The sequence below is a fragment of the Callospermophilus lateralis genome, unplaced genomic scaffold, assembly GCF_048772815.1.
Source record: "Callospermophilus lateralis isolate mCalLat2 unplaced genomic scaffold, mCalLat2.hap1 Scaffold_349, whole genome shotgun sequence".
In the NCBI taxonomy this organism is placed as follows: domain Eukaryota; kingdom Metazoa; phylum Chordata; class Mammalia; order Rodentia; family Sciuridae; genus Callospermophilus; species Callospermophilus lateralis.
This window is the reverse complement of record NW_027513993.1, coordinates 862602-882471: the sequence shown is the minus strand read 5'-3', so window position 1 is coordinate 882471 and position 19870 is coordinate 862602.

Here is a 19870-nt window from a genome sequence, read left to right as displayed (position 1 = left end):
AATACACTTCTTTGTTGGGAGTTTCAAATATATTTCCATCAGCTAGATCACAAGTACCTAGAACTCCCATTCTTGTTTATGTAATAGTGAGTTCATCAGATTAAATGCTGTACTCTTGAATAAAACAAAATAGGAATAATTTACTCATAAGCTTCCTATGTAAACCATCTTTATTTACAAAATACTATCTTAAGAATTATAGTTTCATTGAGCTTCAGTTGGAGCCGAAGTATAGTCAATTACTGAAGTAAAAGCAGTTACTTAAAAACTAAAAATGAGAGAAAAGTCAAATTACATTTGAAGAGAGAGCAACAGTATGAGGTTTCTTGATTGGTTCTGGATGTTGAGTAACAGGCTCATTTGCAGGTGGAAGGAACCCTTCAGGGAAATCACTTGTACTTTCAGAATGTGGGTGTAGAGGGCTGAATTCCAGCTCTTGGGGGAAGATTGAGAGGAAAACCCTCTCCCTGCATAGACACTTCGCATTGGAAATGGAGTGGGTGGCGGGCCAGGTGGAAAATAATCTCCAGGTTCCCATACAAGTTTCCTCGGAGAGGTGGAGGGAAAAAAAAGGTCCTCTTCTCATGAACTGACTCCTTGGGTCAACTGGAAACAAGGCACCCCTTTGATTGCCAGCTTCAGTTCTTCCTCATTCACTTGAAAGAGTCTCCAGCTTGTTTTAGCTTCAGCTATTTGTGATCTGAGCGTTTCAGATTCACCTTGGAGGGACTGCATCCTTCTTGATAGATGCGCCCTCATTTCATCCTGTTGACCATGTTTAGCCTTCTGTGCTTTGAGCTCTTCTTCTAGAAAGAGCATTTCAACGCCATGGCTGGATTCGGACCAATGCAGCTTTTCGTAGGTTGCCTCCAGATGTTGTGCTTCCCTTGAACCCTTCTCAAACCTGCAGTCCTTTAAAGATGAGGCTAAGCCTTCATGTTCTTTTTCAACAAGGCTCACTTTTTCAAGAAGTCCACACTTTTTTTCAATAAGTCCCGCAAGATTTACAGCCAGCTTTTTTTCTCTTCCCACGTAAAGCCTGCTACTAACCGACTGAAAACATCTCCAGAAAAGTAAGAGAACAGCCAAAAATCTAAGAGCTGTACACATCACCAACTCCCAAGGAAAGCCATAAGGAAGATGGCCTGGCTTCATGTCTTCGGACAATGCTGCCACAACCGTTGGTGCTTCTTCCAGAACCACCCACTAGTATGGCTGAGAGGCAGCCCTTGGCTCCTCCATCACACCAAGACGGCTTTGGCTCTTGCCACCACAACCACAGCCTGCCCAGGCAGGCCAACGCAGGCTGTGGACACTCAGGTGTTTGGTCAGGAACTCCAACCTGCACCAGGCAACAGAGCAGACCACTGCGATCCCCTTCAGGGTGTGAGCGTATGGCAGGTGGTGGGCGTATGGTGGTGGGAGCCATGATCAAGGGCTCCCAGGAGCCTTGTTGTGCTCAACTGCCCATCAGGGGAGTCTTGTCCCCTTCCCTACCCAGTGCATCCTCAAGTGCCACAGGTTTAGGTCCCTCCCACTCCAGCCAGAGAATTCCTCCCCATGCCACACACCCCTTGATTTGGTTTAGGCCAGGCCAAGGCGGGGCTTAGTAGGAAGATTCCATCGAGTCATCATAACATTCAGTTTGATGTCACTCAAATTCTAAAGCTGTCTAAACTGTTCAAACAGCTTTCAAGGCCTATATTGGTCTTTGTGTCGCTTGCCTTTTGTTTTATTTTATTTTATTTTATTTTTTGGTTTTTTTTTTGGCCTTTAGTTTTAGTGACTCAGTCCTTTCCCTACCCTTGTACTCTCCCTATTTCCTCCTTCCTTGCTTCCTTCCTCCCTTCCTGGTTTTTCTCCTTTTCTTCTTCCTTCTTTTCTACCTCCCTCCATCCCTCCAACTTTGCCTCCCACCCTTCCAACTTTTTCTCTCCCTTCCGTCCCTTTTTTTTTTCTTGCAAGTGTTTGGGGTGAAAATCCATGGCAGGCCAGCCCCAAGCTAGGCAAGGTCACTGCCAGTGAGCTACAACATCCCCAGACCTGCTGCCACTTCCTATGCAAGTAATTTGAATTATCTCTAAAGAGAAACTCTCACATTAGTCTACTTTCAGTAATTTCAGAAGAGTTGCTAACATGGGCACAAATCAGTTATGACAAGTCATTTTTGAGAAGCACGGCACAGAAAATGTTCCCAAAAAGAGGGTGTTGAAAACGTCAGTTGGTTTTCAGGTCAGCATTTCTAGACTAGTATTTGTTGAAAATTCTTCAAACTCTTCTTTCAGATGTTTTTTTTTTTTTTTTGGACTTTTCATGGGCTTGAAAACATCTAAGGAAGCTGGCTGGTCCTTATAAATATATAGCCAAGAGAAGGATGGATATGACTCTCTGAAATGGATGTAAATCATGAACGTGAATTATATTGTTGATGTTAAGACAACGAGTTCATGGCTTGATGTACCAAAAGGACATCCCAACATTGTTTTCCTCCCAAGTTAGCACTTGACTTGTTGATGAGTCACATATGAGGTTCGAAGGAGAAGATGCACAAGTCATCACTGGTTTTGTAAGCATGCAAGTTCCAAGCCCATAGGCCACCATGCATGATTAGACCTGTTGTTATTTACACTTACATGGCCAGAGCTGTATCACTGTCTCAAAGTTGCCAAATGAGAGTAACTTGTTTTCCTCTCCAGCACCTGTATCGAATGACCAGCTTTCAAGTGGACTTCCCTGAGCCTTTTCAGTATCTGAACATGCGAGTCCAAAACACTTTAGTCCTACTACTAAAAAGGATACTCACTGTAACACTGTTTTTCTGACCATTAAATGGACAATAAGGTGACCCTGGTGTGCAATGAACAGGACTCATTGAAGATGTAATGCCTGTTGGTGAATGACACTTTTCTAGGTTTCACGGGCCATGTGGAGGAATCAGCCCAAACACCTTGAAATACCACTTAATTCATAGTTTACTTAAGGACACATGTGGCTTAGGGAGAACTTCTTTCCTCTGAAAGTGTTTCTTCAAACGAGATGAGAGTCGAAAAGAAGGTATTGAGAACACTAAGTAAAATGGCTGTGCTTTGTGGAACTGGGAGGATTCCTCAATACATGTAACAATGTTTGTCACTGCCTTTGGACCTAACACGTATCAGCGTATATGAACAGAGGCACAGCAAGAAAGATAGCTGGCATAAAACACCAAGGGGAAGGGGCTAAGCTGCCTTACTAGGTTTACTTTTTTCACTCTGGTGGCACTTTCTGTTGTCTGTATGAACAGAGTTTCCAAGTACTTTCCCACTTAGCGGGCCTCTCTGTTATTCATACAGTTGAACTACCAGGGAGAGATGGATCAGTTTACCACCTGTGAGGCCTTTTCTTCCACATTTTCTGCCCATTGCATGCTTTGGTTTTTTTCAGCTCTTACTACAAGCCCCCCTAATCCTGACCTCCCCTTAGTCCTGATGATTTCTTTAAGTTTCCCCTTTGCTCCTGTTCATGGAGTCCTGTGTACAGATATTATACCTGATTATATTGAACTCTACTTAATCCTTTCTCACCTCTGTGCTCCTTTTACCAAGTCACTCCTCAACACTTACTGTAACCCTTTGAATTTTTTGTCCATTGTCATTTAAAAAACGCTTTAAAAAGTGAACCATTTCGCATGCAGATACAGTCTTCTTGGTCTGCTATTAATCCCCCACTACTGACATTGTAAGTTATTGAAATGTACACTTCCAGACCGTTTTCAGATTTTTGATTTCTGTATATCTATCTGTCTCTCTATTTACAAACATAACATGGTATTCTGAAAGTATCGTTCTGCTTTTGGAGCACTACATTGTGTTTTTCAGAACCAGGCCTATAACACAGAGATGAATCCATGTTACCTAGGTTGAGTTCAAATTGGCATGTGCACTGTGATTCCCATTATATTGTTCTACCTACTAATGGACAGTTAAGTTATATCCAGACCTCCCCCCCTCCCCCATTAAGTAAAACCCCTGTGGAGAGACATGTAGATGCCTTTATGAACATATTGATAATTTTTCATGGCAGTGTTTTCCAAAAACCAGTTAGTAAAATCAATTGATTCCTTTGCAGCCTGAAGTTACCTTCATTCCAGTTTACTGGTATAAGAACCACAGTACATCAGCAACTATTCTCCAATAGTAGTTCAGGCAGAAGTCATTCTAGATAACAATCAGTGCGGGATCCTCCATGTATTTTACACAGCCCATGGCAGGGGACATCTAATCAGGTGAGACAGACTGATTAGATTTATTCTGTTTGTAGGCTTTGTTTTTTTAGGCCTGAATTTTTCACATTTCAATTAATTGTAGGTCAAGTATCAGGCGGATTCTTCCCTGGGCTTCAAATGTGATAAAGCTGCTTCTTATTTTTAAGAAGGCCGTTGCAATCCTGCATTTATTTTACACCTCAGTGCATGTTTTACACACAAAAACACACCCCCCCTCACACACACACACATCAACAAACACAAACACATAATTAGAGCACATTTAACACTCAAATAAAGCTTTCACTATTAATTCATGACTAAGGTATTCTTTTAATAAGAATTGTGCCTTGGTCTCTACTGGGGAAACATTGTTCAATGTGCGTTCTCTGGTTTGTTGTAGGGCAGTGAATGTTCACTTGTTGGCAATGATATAGAAATGGGGAGTAAGAGTTTAAAAGCTTTTATAGTAGGTAGGCAGCGTCAGAGTATGGAATCTAAGAATAAGAAATTGGGGAATTTCCACTTTTTTTCTTCATTTCAATCTCCTAATAATTCATATATATTTTCCAAATGTCTCTGAGAAAACAAGGACTAGGTCAATCCACATATCCGTGAACCATAGCAGAATGCAATTCTGAATTTCATATAAACAGTCATAAAATCAAAAAGACAGGTGCTGGGGTTTTGGCTCAGCACTAGAGTGCTGGCTTCGCACTTTCAAAGGTCCTGAGTAGGATCCCCAACACATATGTGTTGAATGAATGTGAATGAATGAAGCAATGCATGAGTGTATGATGAATGAATTAAAGGTATAAGGAGGAGGAGGAAGAGGAGAAGGAGGAGGAGAAATAGAAGAAGATGATGAGTAATTTGACAGAAGGGAAAATGGGGAGCAGAGTGAGTTTAAAGTGTGGTTTCCAATTCCCAAACGTTAAATTACAGCAGCTGGGATAGAGAGAGAAGATGGGAGGGCAGGAGAGGGGGGAGAGTAGAGGATAGAAAAGGTAGCAGAATAGAACAGTTACTAATATGGCATTTTGTAAAAATGTGGATGTGTAAACAATGTGATTGTGCAATCTGTATATGGGGTAACAATGGGAGTTCATAACTCACTTGAATCTAATGTGGGAAATATGATATCTCAAGAGCTATGTAATGTTCTCAGCAACGAATATAAAAAAGAGGTCTTCATTTTTCTTTGTAGTTGAGGTCTCCTATTTCCGTGACATGTTTAGTTGTGTTCCCTCCTATAGTCCTCCCATGCTCTAGTTATTCTGATATGGAAAAACTAGCTGATATGCCCAACCAGTCTGAAAATCAGTGACAATTTTTCATTAAGCCTAAAGTCACTTCACATTTGCTACAGTCATACTAAATACACTTCTTTGTTGGGAGTTTCAAATATATTTCCATCAGCTAGATCACAAGTACCTAGAACTCCCATTCTTGTTTATGTAATAGTGAGTTCATCAGATTAAATGCTGTACTCTTGAATAAAACAAAATAGGAATAATTTACTCATAAGCTTCCTATGTAAACCATCTTTATTTACAAAATACTATCTTAAGAATTATAGTTTCATTGAGCTTCAGTTGGAGCCGAAGTATAGTCAATTACTGAAGTAAAAGCAGTTACTTAAAAACTAAAAATGAGAGAAAAGTCAAATTACATTTGAAGAGAGAGCAACAGTATGAGGTTTCTTGATTGGTTCTGGATGTTGAGTAACAGGCTCATTTGCAGGTGGAAGGAACCCTTCAGGGAAATCACTTGTACTTTCAGAATGTGGGTGTAGAGGGCTGAATTCCAGCTCTTGGGGGAAGATTGAGAGGAAAACCCTCTCCCTGCATAGACACTTCGCATTGGAAATGGAGTGGGTGGCGGGCCAGGTGGAAAATAATCTCCAGGTTCCCATACAAGTTTCCTCGGAGAGGTGGAGGGAAAAAAAAGGTCCTCTTCTCATGAACTGACTCCTTGGGTCAACTGGAAACAAGGCACCCCTTTGATTGCCAGCTTCAGTTCTTCCTCATTCACTTGAAAGAGTCTCCAGCTTGTTTTAGCTTCAGCTATTTGTGATCTGAGCGTTTCAGATTCACCTTGGAGGGACTGCATCCTTCTTGATAGATGCGCCCTCATTTCATCCTGTTGACCATGTTTAGCCTTCTGTGCTTTGAGCTCTTCTTCTAGAAAGAGCATTTCAACGCCATGGCTGGATTCGGACCAATGCAGCTTTTCGTAGGTTGCCTCCAGATGTTGTGCTTCCCTTGAACCCTTCTCAAACCTGCAGTCCTTTAAAGATGAGGCTAAGCCTTCATGTTCTTTTTCAACAAGGCTCACTTTTTCAAGAAGTCCACACTTTTTTTCAATAAGTCCCGCAAGATTTACAGCCAGCTTTTTTTCTCTTCCCACGTAAAGCCTGCTACTAACCGACTGAAAACATCTCCAGAAAAGTAAGAGAACAGCCAAAAATCTAAGAGCTGTACACATCACCAACTCCCAAGGAAAGCCATAAGGAAGATGGCCTGGCTTCATGTCTTCGGACAATGCTGCCACAACCGTTGGTGCTTCTTCCAGAACCACCCACTAGTATGGCTGAGAGGCAGCCCTTGGCTCCTCCATCACACCAAGACGGCTTTGGCTCTTGCCACCACAACCACAGCCTGCCCAGGCAGGCCAACGCAGGCTGTGGACACTCAGGTGTTTGGTCAGGAACTCCAACCTGCACCAGGCAACAGAGCAGACCACTGCGATCCCCTTCAGGGTGTGAGCGTATGGCAGGTGGTGGGCGTATGGTGGTGGGAGCCATGATCAAGGGCTCCCAGGAGCCTTGTTGTGCTCAACTGCCCATCAGGGGAGTCTTGTCCCCTTCCCTACCCAGTGCATCCTCAAGTGCCACAGGTTTAGGTCCCTCCCACTCCAGCCAGAGAGAATTCCTCCCCATGCCACACACCCCTTGATTTGGTTTAGGCCAGGCCAAGGCGGGGCTTAGTAGGAAGATTCCATCGAGTCATCATAACATTCAGTTTGATGTCACTCAAATTCTAAAGCTGTCTAAACTGTTCAAACAGCTTTCAAGGCCTATATTGGTCTTTGTGTCGCTTGCCTTTTGTTTTATTTTATTTTATTTTATTTTTTGGTTTTTTTTTTGGCCTTTAGTTTTAGTGACTCAGTCCTTTCCCTACCCTTGTACTCTCCCTATTTCCTCCTTCCTTGCTTCCTTCCTCCCTTCCTGGTTTTTCTCCTTTTCTTCTTCCTTCTTTTCTACCTCCCTCCATCCCTCCAACTTTGCCTCCCACCCTTCCAACTTTTTCTCTCCCTTCCGTCCCTTTTTTTTTTCTTGCAAGTGTTTGGGGTGAAAATCCATGGCAGGCCAGCCCCAAGCTAGGCAAGGTCACTGCCAGTGAGCTACAACATCCCCAGACCTGCTGCCACTTCCTATGCAAGTAATTTGAATTATCTCTAAAGAGAAACTCTCACATTAGTCTACTTTCAGTAATTTCAGAAGAGTTGCTAACATGGGCACAAATCAGTTATGACAAGTCATTTTTGAGAAGCACGGCACAGAAAATGTTCCCAAAAAGAGGGTGTTGAAAACGTCAGTTGGTTTTCAGGTCAGCATTTCTAGACTAGTATTTGTTGAAAATTCTTCAAACTCTTCTTTCAGATGTTTTTTTTTTTTTTTTTTGGACTTTTCATGGGCTTGAAAACATCTAAGGAAGCTGGCTGGTCCTTATAAATATATAGCCAAGAGAAGGATGGATATGACTCTCTGAAATGGATGTAAATCATGAACGTGAATTATATTGTTGATGTTAAGACAACGAGTTCATGGCTTGATGTACCAAAAGGACATCCCAACATTGTTTTCCTCCCAAGTTAGCACTTGACTTGTTGATGAGTCACATATGAGGTTCGAAGGAGAAGATGCACAAGTCATCACTGGTTTTGTAAGCATGCAAGTTCCAAGCCCATAGGCCACCATGCATGATTAGACCTGTTGTTATTTACACTTACATGGCCAGAGCTGTATCACTGTCTCAAAGTTGCCAAATGAGAGTAACTTGTTTTCCTCTCCAGCACCTGTATCGAATGACCAGCTTTCAAGTGGACTTCCCTGAGCCTTTTCAGTATCTGAACATGCGAGTCCAAAACACTTTAGTCCTACTACTAAAAAGGATACTCACTGTAACACTGTTTTTCTGACCATTAAATGGACAATAAGGTGACCCTGGTGTGCAATGAACAGGACTCATTGAAGATGTAATGCCTGTTGGTGAATGACACTTTTCTAGGTTTCACGGGCCATGTGGAGGAATCAGCCCAAACACCTTGAAATACCACTTAATTCATAGTTTACTTAAGGACACATGTGGCTTAGGGAGAACTTCTTTCCTCTGAAAGTGTTTCTTCAAACGAGATGAGAGTCGAAAAGAAGGTATTGAGAACACTAAGTAAAATGGCTGTGCTTTGTGGAACTGGGAGGATTCCTCAATACATGTAACAATGTTTGTCACTGCCTTTGGACCTAACACGTATCAGTGTATATGAACAGAGGCACAGCAAGAAAGATAGCTGGCATAAAACACCAAGGGGAAGGGGCTAAGCTGCCTTACTAGGTTTACTTTTTTCACTCTGGTGGCACTTTCTGTTGTCTGTATGAACAGAGTTTCCAAGTACTTTCCCACTTAGCCGGCCTCTCTGTTATTCATACAGTTGAACTACCAGGGAGAGATGGATCAGTTTACCACCTGTGAGGCCTTTTCTTCCACATTTTCTGCCCATTGCATGCTTTGGTTTTTTCCAGCTCTTGCTACAAGCCCCCCTAATCCTGATCTCCCCTTAGTCCTGATGATTTCTTTAAGTTTCCCCTTTGCTCCTGTTCATGGAGTCCTGTGTACAGATATTATACCTGATTCTATTGAACTCTACTTAATCCTTTCTCACCTCTGTGCTCCTTTTACCAAGTCACTCCTCAACACTTACTGTAACCCTTTGAATTTTTTGTCCATTGTCATTTAAAAAACTCTTTAAAAATTGAACCATTTCGCATGCAGATACAGTCTTCTTGGTCTGCTATTAATCCCCCACTACTGACATTGTAAGTTATTGAAATGTACACTTCCAGACCGTTTTCAGATTTTTGATTTCTGTATATCTATCTGTCTCTCTATTTACAAACATAACATGGTATTCTGAAAGTATCGTTCTGCTTTTGGAGCACTACATTGTGTTTTTCAGAAGCAGGCCTATAACACAGAGATGAATCCATGTTACCTAGGTTGAGTTCAAATTGGTATGTGCACTGTGATTCCCATTATATTGTTCTACCTACTAATGGACAGTTAAGTTATATCCAGACCTCCCCCCCTCCCCCATTAAGTAAAACTCCTGTGGAGAGACATGTAGATGCCTTTATGAACATATTGATAATTTTTCATGGCAGTGTTTTCCAAAAACCAGTTAGTAAAATCAATTGATTCCTTTGCAGCCTGAAGTTACCTTCATTCCAGTTTACTGGTATAAGAACCACAGTACATCAGCAACTATTCTCCAATAGTAGTTCAGGCAGAAGTCATTCTAGATAACAATCAGTGCGGGATCCTCCATGTATTTTACACAGCCCATGGCAGGGGACATCTAATCAGGTGAGACAGACTGATTAGATTTATTCTGTTTGTTGGCTTTGTTTTTTTAGGCCTGAATTTTTCACATTTCAATTAATTGTAGGTCAAGTATCAGGCGGATTCTTCCCTGGGCTTCAAATGTGATAAAGCTGCTTCTTATTTTTAAGAAGGCCGTTGCAATCCTGCATTTATTTTACACCTCAGTGCATGTTTTACACACAAACACACACCCCCCCTCACACACACACACATCAACAAACACAAACACATAATTAGAGCACATTTAACACTCAAATAAAGCTTTCACTATTAATTCATGACTAAGGTATTCTTTTAATAAGAATTGTGCCTTGGTCTCTACTGGGGAAACATTGTTCAATGTGCGTTCTCTGGTTTGTTGTAGGGCAGTGAATGTTCACTTGTTGGCAATGATATAGAAATGGGGAGTAAGAGTTTAAAAGCTTTTATAGTAGGTAGGCAGCGTCAGAGTATGGAATCTAAGAATAAGAAATTGGGGAATTTCCACTTTTTTTCCTTCATTTCAATCTCCTAATAATTCATATATATTTTCCAAATGTCTCTGAGAAAACAAGGACTAGGTCAATCCACATATCCGTGAACCATAGCAGAATGCAATTCTGAATTTCATATAAACAGTCATAAAATCAAAAAGACAGGTGCTGGGGTTTTGGCTCAGCACTAGAGTGCTGGCTTCGCACCTACAAAGGTCCTGATTTGGATCCCCAAAACCATATGTGAAAGGAATGAATGAAGCAATGCATGAGTGTATGATGAATGAATTAAAGGTATAAGGAGGAGGATGAAGAGGAGAAGGAGGAGGAGAAATAGAAGAAGATGATGAGTAATTTGACAGAAGGGAAAATGGGGAGCAGAGTGAGTTTAAAGTGTGGTTTCCAATTCCCAAACGTTAAATTACAGCAGCTGGGATAGAGAGAGAAGATGGGAGGGCAGGAGAGGTCGGAGAGTAGAGGATAGAAAAGGTAGCAGAATACAACAGTTACTAATATGGCATTTTGTAAAAATGTGGATGTGTAAACAATGTGATTGTGCAATCTGTATATGGGGTAACAATGGGAGTTCATAACTCACTTGAATCTAATGTAGGAAATATGATATCTCAAGAGGTATGTAATGTTCTCAGCAACGAATATAAAAAAGAGGTGTTCATTTTACTTTGTAGTTGAGATCTATTTCCGTGACATGTTTAGTTGTGTTCCCTCCTATAGTCCTCCCATGCTCTAGTTATTCTGATATGGAAAAACTAGCTGATATGCCCAACCAGTCTGAAAATCAGTGACAATTTTTCATTAAGCCTAAAGTCACTTCACATTTGCTACAGTCATACTAAATACACTTCTTTGTTGGGAGTTTCAAATATATTTCCATCAGCTAGATCACAAGTACCTAGAACTCCCATTCTTGTTTATGTAATAGTGAGTTCATCAGATTAAATGCTGTACTCTTGAATAAAACAAAATAGGAATAATTTACTCATAAGCTTCCTATGTAAACCATCTTTATTTACAAAATACTATCTTAAGAATTATAGTTTCATTGAGCTTCAATTGGAGCCAAAGTATAGTCAATTACTGAAGTAAAAGCAGTTACTTAAAAACTAAAAATGAGAGAAAAGTCAAATTACATTTGAAGAGAGAGCAACAGTATGAGGTTTCTTGATTGGTTCTGGATGTTGAGTAACAGGCTCATTTGCAGGTGGAAGGAACCCTTCAGGGAAATCACTTGTACTTTCAGAATGCGGGTGTAGAGGGCTGAATTCCAGCTCTTGGGGGAAGATTGAGAGGAAAACCCTCTCCCTGCATAGACACTTCGCATTGGAAATGGAGTGGGTGGCGGGCCAGGTGGAAAATAATCTCCAGGTTCCCATACAAGTTTCCTCGGAGAGGTGGAGGGAAAAAAAAGGTCCTCTTCTCATGAACTGACTCCTTGGGTCAACTGGAAACAAGGCACCCCTTTGATTGCCAGCTTCAGTTCTTCCTCATTCACTTGAAAGAGTCTCCAGCTTGTTTTAGCTTCAGCTATTTGTGATCTGAGGGTTTCAGATTCACCTTGGAGGGACTGCATCCTTCTTGATAGATGCGCCCTCATTTCATCCTGTTGACCATGTTTAGCCTTCTGTGCTTTGAGCTCTTCTTCTAGAAAGAGCATTTCAACGCCATGGCTGGATTCGGACCAATGCAGCTTTTCGTAGGTTGCCTCCAGATGTTGTGCTTCCCTTGAACCCTTCTCAAACCTGCAGTCCTTTAAAGATGAGGCTAAGCCTTCATGTTCTTTTTCAACAAGGCTCACTTTTTCAAGAAGTCCACACTTTTTTTCAATAAGTCCCGCAAGATTTACAGCCAGCTTTTTTTCTCTTCCCACGTAAAGCCTGCTACTAACCGACTGAAAACATCTCCAGAAAAGTAAGAGAACAGCCAAAAATCTAAGAGCTGTACACATCACCAACTCCCAAGGAAAGCCATAAGGAAGATGGCCTGGCTTCATGTCTTCGGACAATGCTGCCACAACCGTTGGTGCTTCTTCCAGAACCACCCACTAGTATGGCTGAGAGGCAGCCCTTGGCTCCTCCATCACACCAAGACGGCTTTGGCTCTTGCCACCACAACCACAGCCTGCCCAGGCAGGCCAACGCAGGCTGTGGACACTCAGGTGTTTGGTCAGGAACTCCAACCTGCACCAGGAAACGGAGCAGACCACTGCGATCCCCTTCAGGGTGTGAGCGTATGGCAGGTGGTGGGCGTATGGTGGTGGGAGCCATGATCAAGGGCTCCCAAGAGCCCTGTTGTGCTCAACTGCCCATCAGGGGAGTCTTGTCCCCTTCCCTACCCAGTGCATCCTCAAGTGCCACAGGTTTAGGTCCCTCCCACTCCAGCCAGAGAGAATTCCTCCCCATGCCACACAACCCTTGATTTGGTTTAGGCCAGGCCAAGGCGGGGCTTAGTAGGAAGATTCCATCCAGTCATCATAACATTCAGTTTGATGTCACTCAAATTCTAAAGATGTCTAAACTGTTCAAACAGCTGTCATGGCCTATATTGGTCTTTGTTTCGCTTGCCTTTTGTTTTATTTTATTTTATTTTATTTTTTGTTTTTTTTTTTTTGGCCTTTAGTTTTAGTGACTCAGTCCTTTCCCTGCCCTTGTACTCTCCCTATTTCCTCCTTCCTTGCTTCCTTCCTCCCTTCCTGGTTTTTCTCCATTTCTTCTTCCTTCTTTTCTACCTCCCTCCATCCCTCCAACTTTGCCTCCCTCCCTTCCAACTTTTTCTCTCCCTTCCGTCCCTTTTTTTTTTCTTGCAAGTGTTTGGGGTGAAAATCCATGGCAGGCCAGCCCCAAGCTAGGCAAGGTCACTGCCAGTGAGCTACAACATCCCCAGACCTGCTGCCACTTCCTATGCAAGTAATTTGAATTATCTCTAAAGAGAAACTCTCACATTTGTCTACTTTCAGTAATTTCAGAAGAGTTGCTAACATGGGCACAAATCAGTCATGACAAGTCATTTTTGAGAAGCACGGCACAGAAAATGTTCCCAAAAAGAGGGTATTGAAAACGTCAGTTGGTTTTCAGGTCAGCATTTCTAGACTAGTATTTGTTGAAAATTCTTCAAACTCTTCTTTCAGATGTTTTTTTTTTTTTTGGACTTTTCATGGGCTTGAAAACATCTAAGGAAGCTGGCTGGTCCTTATAAATATATAGCCAAGAGAAGGATGGATATTACTCTCTGAAATTTATGTAAATCATGAACGTGAATTATATTGTTGATGTTAAGACAACGAGTTCGTGGCTTGATGTACCAAAAGGACATCCCAACATTGTTTTCCTCCCAAGTTAGCACTTGACTTGTTGATGAGTCACATATGAGGTTCGAAGGAGAAGATGCACAAGTCATCACTGGTTTTGTAAGCATGCAAGTTCCAAGCCCATAGGCCACCATGCATGATTAGACCTGTTGTTATTTACACTTACATGGCCAGAGCTGTATCACTGTCTCAAAGTTGCCAAATGAGAGTAGCTTGTTTTCCTCTCCAGCACCTGTATCGAATGACCAGCTTTCAAGTGGACTTCCCTGAGCCTTTTCAGTATCTGAACATGCGAGTCCAAAACCCTTTAGTCCTACTACTAAAAAGGATACTCACTGTAACACTGTTTTTCTGACCATTAAATGGACAATAAGGTGACCCTGGTGTGCAAAGAACAGGACTCATTGAAGATGCAATGCCTGTTGGTGAATGACACTTTTCTAGGTTTCACGGGCCATGTGGAGGAATCAGCCCAAACACCTTGAAATACCACTTAATTCATAGTTTACTTAAGGACACATGTGGCTTAGGGAGAACTTCTTTCCTCTGAAAGTGTTTCTTCAAACGAGATGAGAGTCGAAAAGAAGGTATTGAGAACACTAAGTAAAATGGCTGTGCTTTGTGGAACTGGGAGGATTCCTCAATACATGTAACAATGTTTGTCACTGCCTTTGGACCTAACACGTATCAGTGTATATGAACAGAGGCACAGCAAGAAAGATAGCTGGCATAAAACACCAAGGGGAAGGGGCTAAGCTGCCTTACTAGGTTTACTTTTTTCACTCTGGTGGCACTTTCTGTTGTCTGTATGATCAGAGTTTCCAAGTACTTTCCCACTTAGCCGGCCTCTCTGTTATTCATACAGTTGAACTACCAGGGAGAGATGGATCAGTTTACCACCTGTGAGGCCTTTTCTTCCACATTTTCTGCCCATTGCATGCTTTGGTTTTTTCCAGCTCTTCCTACAAGCCCCCCTAATCCTGATCTCCCCTTAGTCCTTATGATTTCTTTAAGTTTCCCCTTTGCTCCTGTTCATGGAGTCCTGTGTACAGATATTATACCTGATTCTATTGAACTCTACTTAATCCTTTCTCACCTCTGTGCTCCTTTTACCAAGTCACTCCTCAACACTTACTGTAACCCTTTGAATTTTTTGTCCATTGTCATTTAAAAAACTCTTTAAAAATTGAACCATTTCGCATGCAGATACAGTCTTCTTGGTCTGCTATTAATCCCCCACTACTGACATTGTAAGTTATTGAAATGTACACTTCCAGACCGTTTTCAGATTTTTGATTTCTGTATACCTATCTGTCTCTCTATTTACAAACATAACATGGTATTCTGAAAGTATCGTTCTGCTTTTGGAGCACTACATTGTGTTTTTCAGAAGCAGGCCTATAACACAGAGATGAATCCATGTTACCTAGGTTGAGTTCAAATTGGTATGTGCACTGTGATTCCCATTATATTGTTCTACCTACTAATGGACAGTTAAGTTATATCCAGACCTCCCGCCCTCCCCCATTAAGTAAAACCTCTGTGGAGAGACATGTAGATGCCTTTATGAACATATTGATAATTTTTCATGGCAGTGTTTTCCAAAAACCAGTTAGTAAAATCAATTGATTCCTTTGCAGCCTGAAATTACATTCATTCCAGTTTACTGGTATAAGAACCACAGTACATCAGCAACTATTCTCCAATAGTAGTTCAGGCAGAAGTCATTCTAGATAACAATCAGTGCGGGATCCTCCATGTATTTTACACAGCCCATGGCAGGGGACATCTAATCAGGTGAGACAGACTGATTAGATTTATTCTGTTTGTTGGCTTTGTTTTTTTAGGCCTGAATTTTTCACATTTCAATTAATTGTAGGTCAAGTATCAGGCGGATTCTTCCCTGGGCTTCAAATGTGATAAAGCTGCTTCTTATTTTTAAGAAGGCCGTTGCAATCCTGCATTTATTTTACACCTCAGTGCATGTTTTACACACAAACACACAACCCCCCTCACACACACACACATCAACAAACACAAACACATAATTAGAGCACATTTAACACTCAAATAAAGCTTTCACTATTAATTCATGACTAAGGTATTCTTTTAATAAGAATTGTGCCTTGGTCTCTACTGGGGAAACATTGTTCAATGTGCGTTCTCTGGTTTGTTGTAGGGCAGTGAATGTTCACTTGTTGGCAATGATATAGAAATGGGGAGTAAGAGTTTAAAAGCTTTTATAGTAGGTAGGCAGCGTCAGAGTATGGAATCTAAGAATAAGAAATTGGGGAATTTCCACTTTTTTTCTTCATTTCAATCTCCTAATAATTCATATATATTTTCCAAATGTCTCTGAGAAAACAAGGACTAGGTCAATCCACATATCCGTGAACCATAGCAGAATGCAATTCTGAATTTCATATAAACAGTCATAAAATCAAAAAGACAGGTGCTGGGGTTTTGGCTCAGCACTAGTGTGCTGGCTTCGCACTTTCAAAGGTCCTGAGTAGGATCCCCAACACCATATGTGTTGAATGAATGTGAATGAATGAAGCAATGCATGAGTGTATGATGAATGAATTAAAGGTATAAGGAGGAGGAGGAAGAGGAGAAGGAGGAGGAGAAATAGAAGAAGATGATGAGTAATTTGACAGAAGGGAAAATGGGGAGCAGAGTGAGTTTAAAGTGTGGTTTCCAATTCCCAAACGTTAAATTACAGCAGCTGGGATAGAGAGAGAAGATGGGAGGGCAGGAGAGGGGGGAGAGTAGAGGATAGAAAAGGTAGCAGAATAGAACAGTTACTAATATGGCATTTTGTAAAAATGTGGATGTGTAAACAATGTGATTGTGCAATCTGTATATGGGGTAACAATGGGAGTTCATAACTCACTTGAATCTAATGTGGGAAATATGATATCTCAAGAGCTATGTAATGTTCTCAGCAACGAATATAAAAAAGAGGTCTTCATTTTTCTTTGTAGTTGAGGTCTCCTATTTCCGTGACATGTTTAGTTGTGTTCCCTCCTATAGTCCTCCCATGCTCTAGTTATTCTGATATGGAAAAACTAGCTGATATGCCCAACCAGTCTGAAAATCAGTGACAATTTTTCATTAAGCCTAAAGTCACTTCACATTTGCTACAGTCATACTAAATACACTTCTTTGTTGGGAGTTTCAAATATATTTCCATCAGCTAGATCACAAGTACCTAGAACTCCCATTCTTGTTTATGTAATAGTGAGTTCATCAGATTAAATGCTGTACTCTTGAATAAAACAAAATAGGAATAATTTACTCATAAGCTTCCTATGTAAACCATCTTTATTTACAAAATACTATCTTAAGAATTATAGTTTCATTGAGCTTCAGTTGGAGCCGAAGTATAGTCAATTACTGAAGTAAAAGCAGTTACTTAAAAACTAAAAATGAGAGAAAAGTCAAATTACATTTGAAGAGAGAGCAACAGTATGAGGTTTCTTGATTGGTTCTGGATGTTGAGTAACAGGCTCATTTGCAGGTGGAAGGAACCCTTCAGGGAAATCACTTGTACTTTCAGAATGCGGGTGTAGAGGGCTGAATTCCAGCTCTTGGGGGAAGATTGAGAGGAAAACCCTCTCCCTGCATAGACACTTCGCATTGGAAATGGAGTGGGTGGCGGGCCAGGTGGAAAATAATCTCCAGGTTCCCATACAAGTTTCCTCGGAGAGGTGGAGGGAAAAAAAAGGTCCTCTTCTCATGAACTGACTCCTTGGGTCAACTGGAAACAAGGCACCCCTTTGATTGCCAGCTTCAGTTCTTCCTCATTCACTTGAAAGAGTCTCCAGCTTGTTTTAGCTTCAGCTATTTGTGATCTGAGGGTTTCAGATTCACCTTGGAGGGACTGCATCCTTCTTGATAGATGCGCCCTCATTTCATCCTGTTGACCATGTTTAGCCTTCTGTGCTTTGAGCTCTTCTTCTAGAAAGAGCATTTCAACGCCATGGCTGGATTCGGACCAATGCAGCTTTTCGTAGGTTGCCTCCAGATGTTGTGCTTCCCTTGAACCCTTCTCAAACCTGCAGTCCTTTAAAGATGAGGCTAAGCCTTCATGTTCTTTTTCAACAAGGCTCACTTTTTCAAGAAGTCCACACTTTTTTTCAATAAGTCCCGCAAGATTTACAGCCAGCTTTTTTTCTCTTCCCACGTAAAGCCTGCTACTAACCGACTGAAAACATCTCCAGAAAAGTAAGAGAACAGCCAAAAATCTAAGAGCTGTACACATCACCAACTCCCAAGGAAAGCCATAAGGAAGATGGCCTGGCTTCATGTCTTCGGACAATGCTGCCACAACCGTTGGTGCTTCTTCCAGAACCACCCACTAGTATGGCTGAGAGGCAGCCCTTGGCTCCTCCATCACACCAAGACGGCTTTGGCTCTTGCCACCACAACCACAGCCTGCCCAGGCAGGCCAACGCAGGCTGTGGACACTCAGGTGTTTGGTCAGGAACTCCAACCTGCACCAGGCAACGGAGCAGACCACTGCGATCCCCTTCAGGGTGTGAGCGTATGGCAGGTGGTGGGCGTATGGTGGTGGGAGCCATGATCAAGGGCTCCCAGGAGCCCTGTTGTGCTCAACTGCCCATCAGGGGAGTCTTGTCCCCTTCCCTACCCAGTGCATCCTCAAGTGCCACAGGTTTAGGTCCCTCCCACTCCAGCCAGAGAGAATTCCTCCCCATGCCACACACCCCTTGATTTGGTTTAGGCCAGGCCAAGGCGGGGCTTAGTAGGAAGATTCCATCCAGTCATCATAACATTCAGTTTGATGTCACTCAAATTCTAAAGCTGTCTAAACTGTTCAAACAGCTTTCAAGGCCTATATTGGTCTTTGTGTCGCTTGCCTTTTGTTTTATTTTATTTTATTTTTATTTTTATTTTTTTTTTGGCCTTTAGTTTTAGTGACTCAGTCCTTTCCCTGCCCTTGTACTCTCCCTATTTCCTCCTTCCTTGCTTCCTTCCTCCCTTCCTGGTTTTTCTCCATTTCTTCTTCCTTCTTTTCTACCTCCCTCCATCCCTCCAACTTTGCCTCCCTCCCTTCCAACTTTTTCTCTCCCTTCCGTCCTTTTTTTTTTTTTTGCAAGTGTTTGGGGTGAAAATCCATGGCAGGCCAGCCCCAAGCTAGGCAAGGTCACTGCCAGTGAGCTACAACATCCCCAGACCTGCTGCCACTTCCTACGCAAGTAATTTGAATTATCTCTAAAGAGAAACTCTCACATTAGTCTACTTTCAGTAATTTCAGAAGAGTTGCTAACATGGGCACAAATCAGTCATGACAAGTCATTTTTGAGAAGCACTACACAGAAAATGTTCCCAAAAAGAGGGTATTGAAAACGTCAGTTGGTTTTCAGGTCAGCATTTCTAGACTAGTATTTGTTGAAAATTCTTCAAACTCTTCTTTCAGATGTTTTTTTTTTTTTTTTGGACTTTTCATGGGCTTGAAAACATCTAAGGAAGCTGGCTGGTCCTTATAAATATATAGCCAAGAGAAGGATGGATATTACTCTCTGAAATGGATGTAAATCATGAACGTGAATTATATTGTTGATGTTAAGACAACGAGTTCATGGCTTGATGTACCAAAAGGACATCCCAACATTGTTTTCCTCCCAAGTTAGCACTTGACTTGTTGATGAGTCACATATGAGGTTCGAAGGAGAAGATGCACAAGTCATCACTGGTTTTGTAAGCATGCAAGATCCAAGCCCATAGGCCACCATGCATGATTAGACCTGTTGTTATTTACACTTACATGGCCAGAGCTGTATCACTGTCTCAAAGTTGCCAAATGAGAGTAGCTTGTTTTCCTCTCCAGCACCTGTATCGAATGACCAGCTTTCAAGTGGACTTCCCTGAGCCTTTTCAGTATCTGAACATGCGAGTCCAAAACCCTTTAGTCCTACTACTAAAAAGGATACTCACTGTAACACTGTTTTTCTGACCATTAAATGGACAATAAGGTGACCCTGGTGTGCAAAGAACAGGACTCATTGAAGATGTAATGCCTGTTGGTGAATGACAGTTTTCTAGGTTTCACAGGCCATGTGGAGGAATCAGCCCAAACACCTTGAAATACCACTTAATTCATAGTTTACTTAAGGACACATGTGGCTTAGGGAGAACTTCTTTC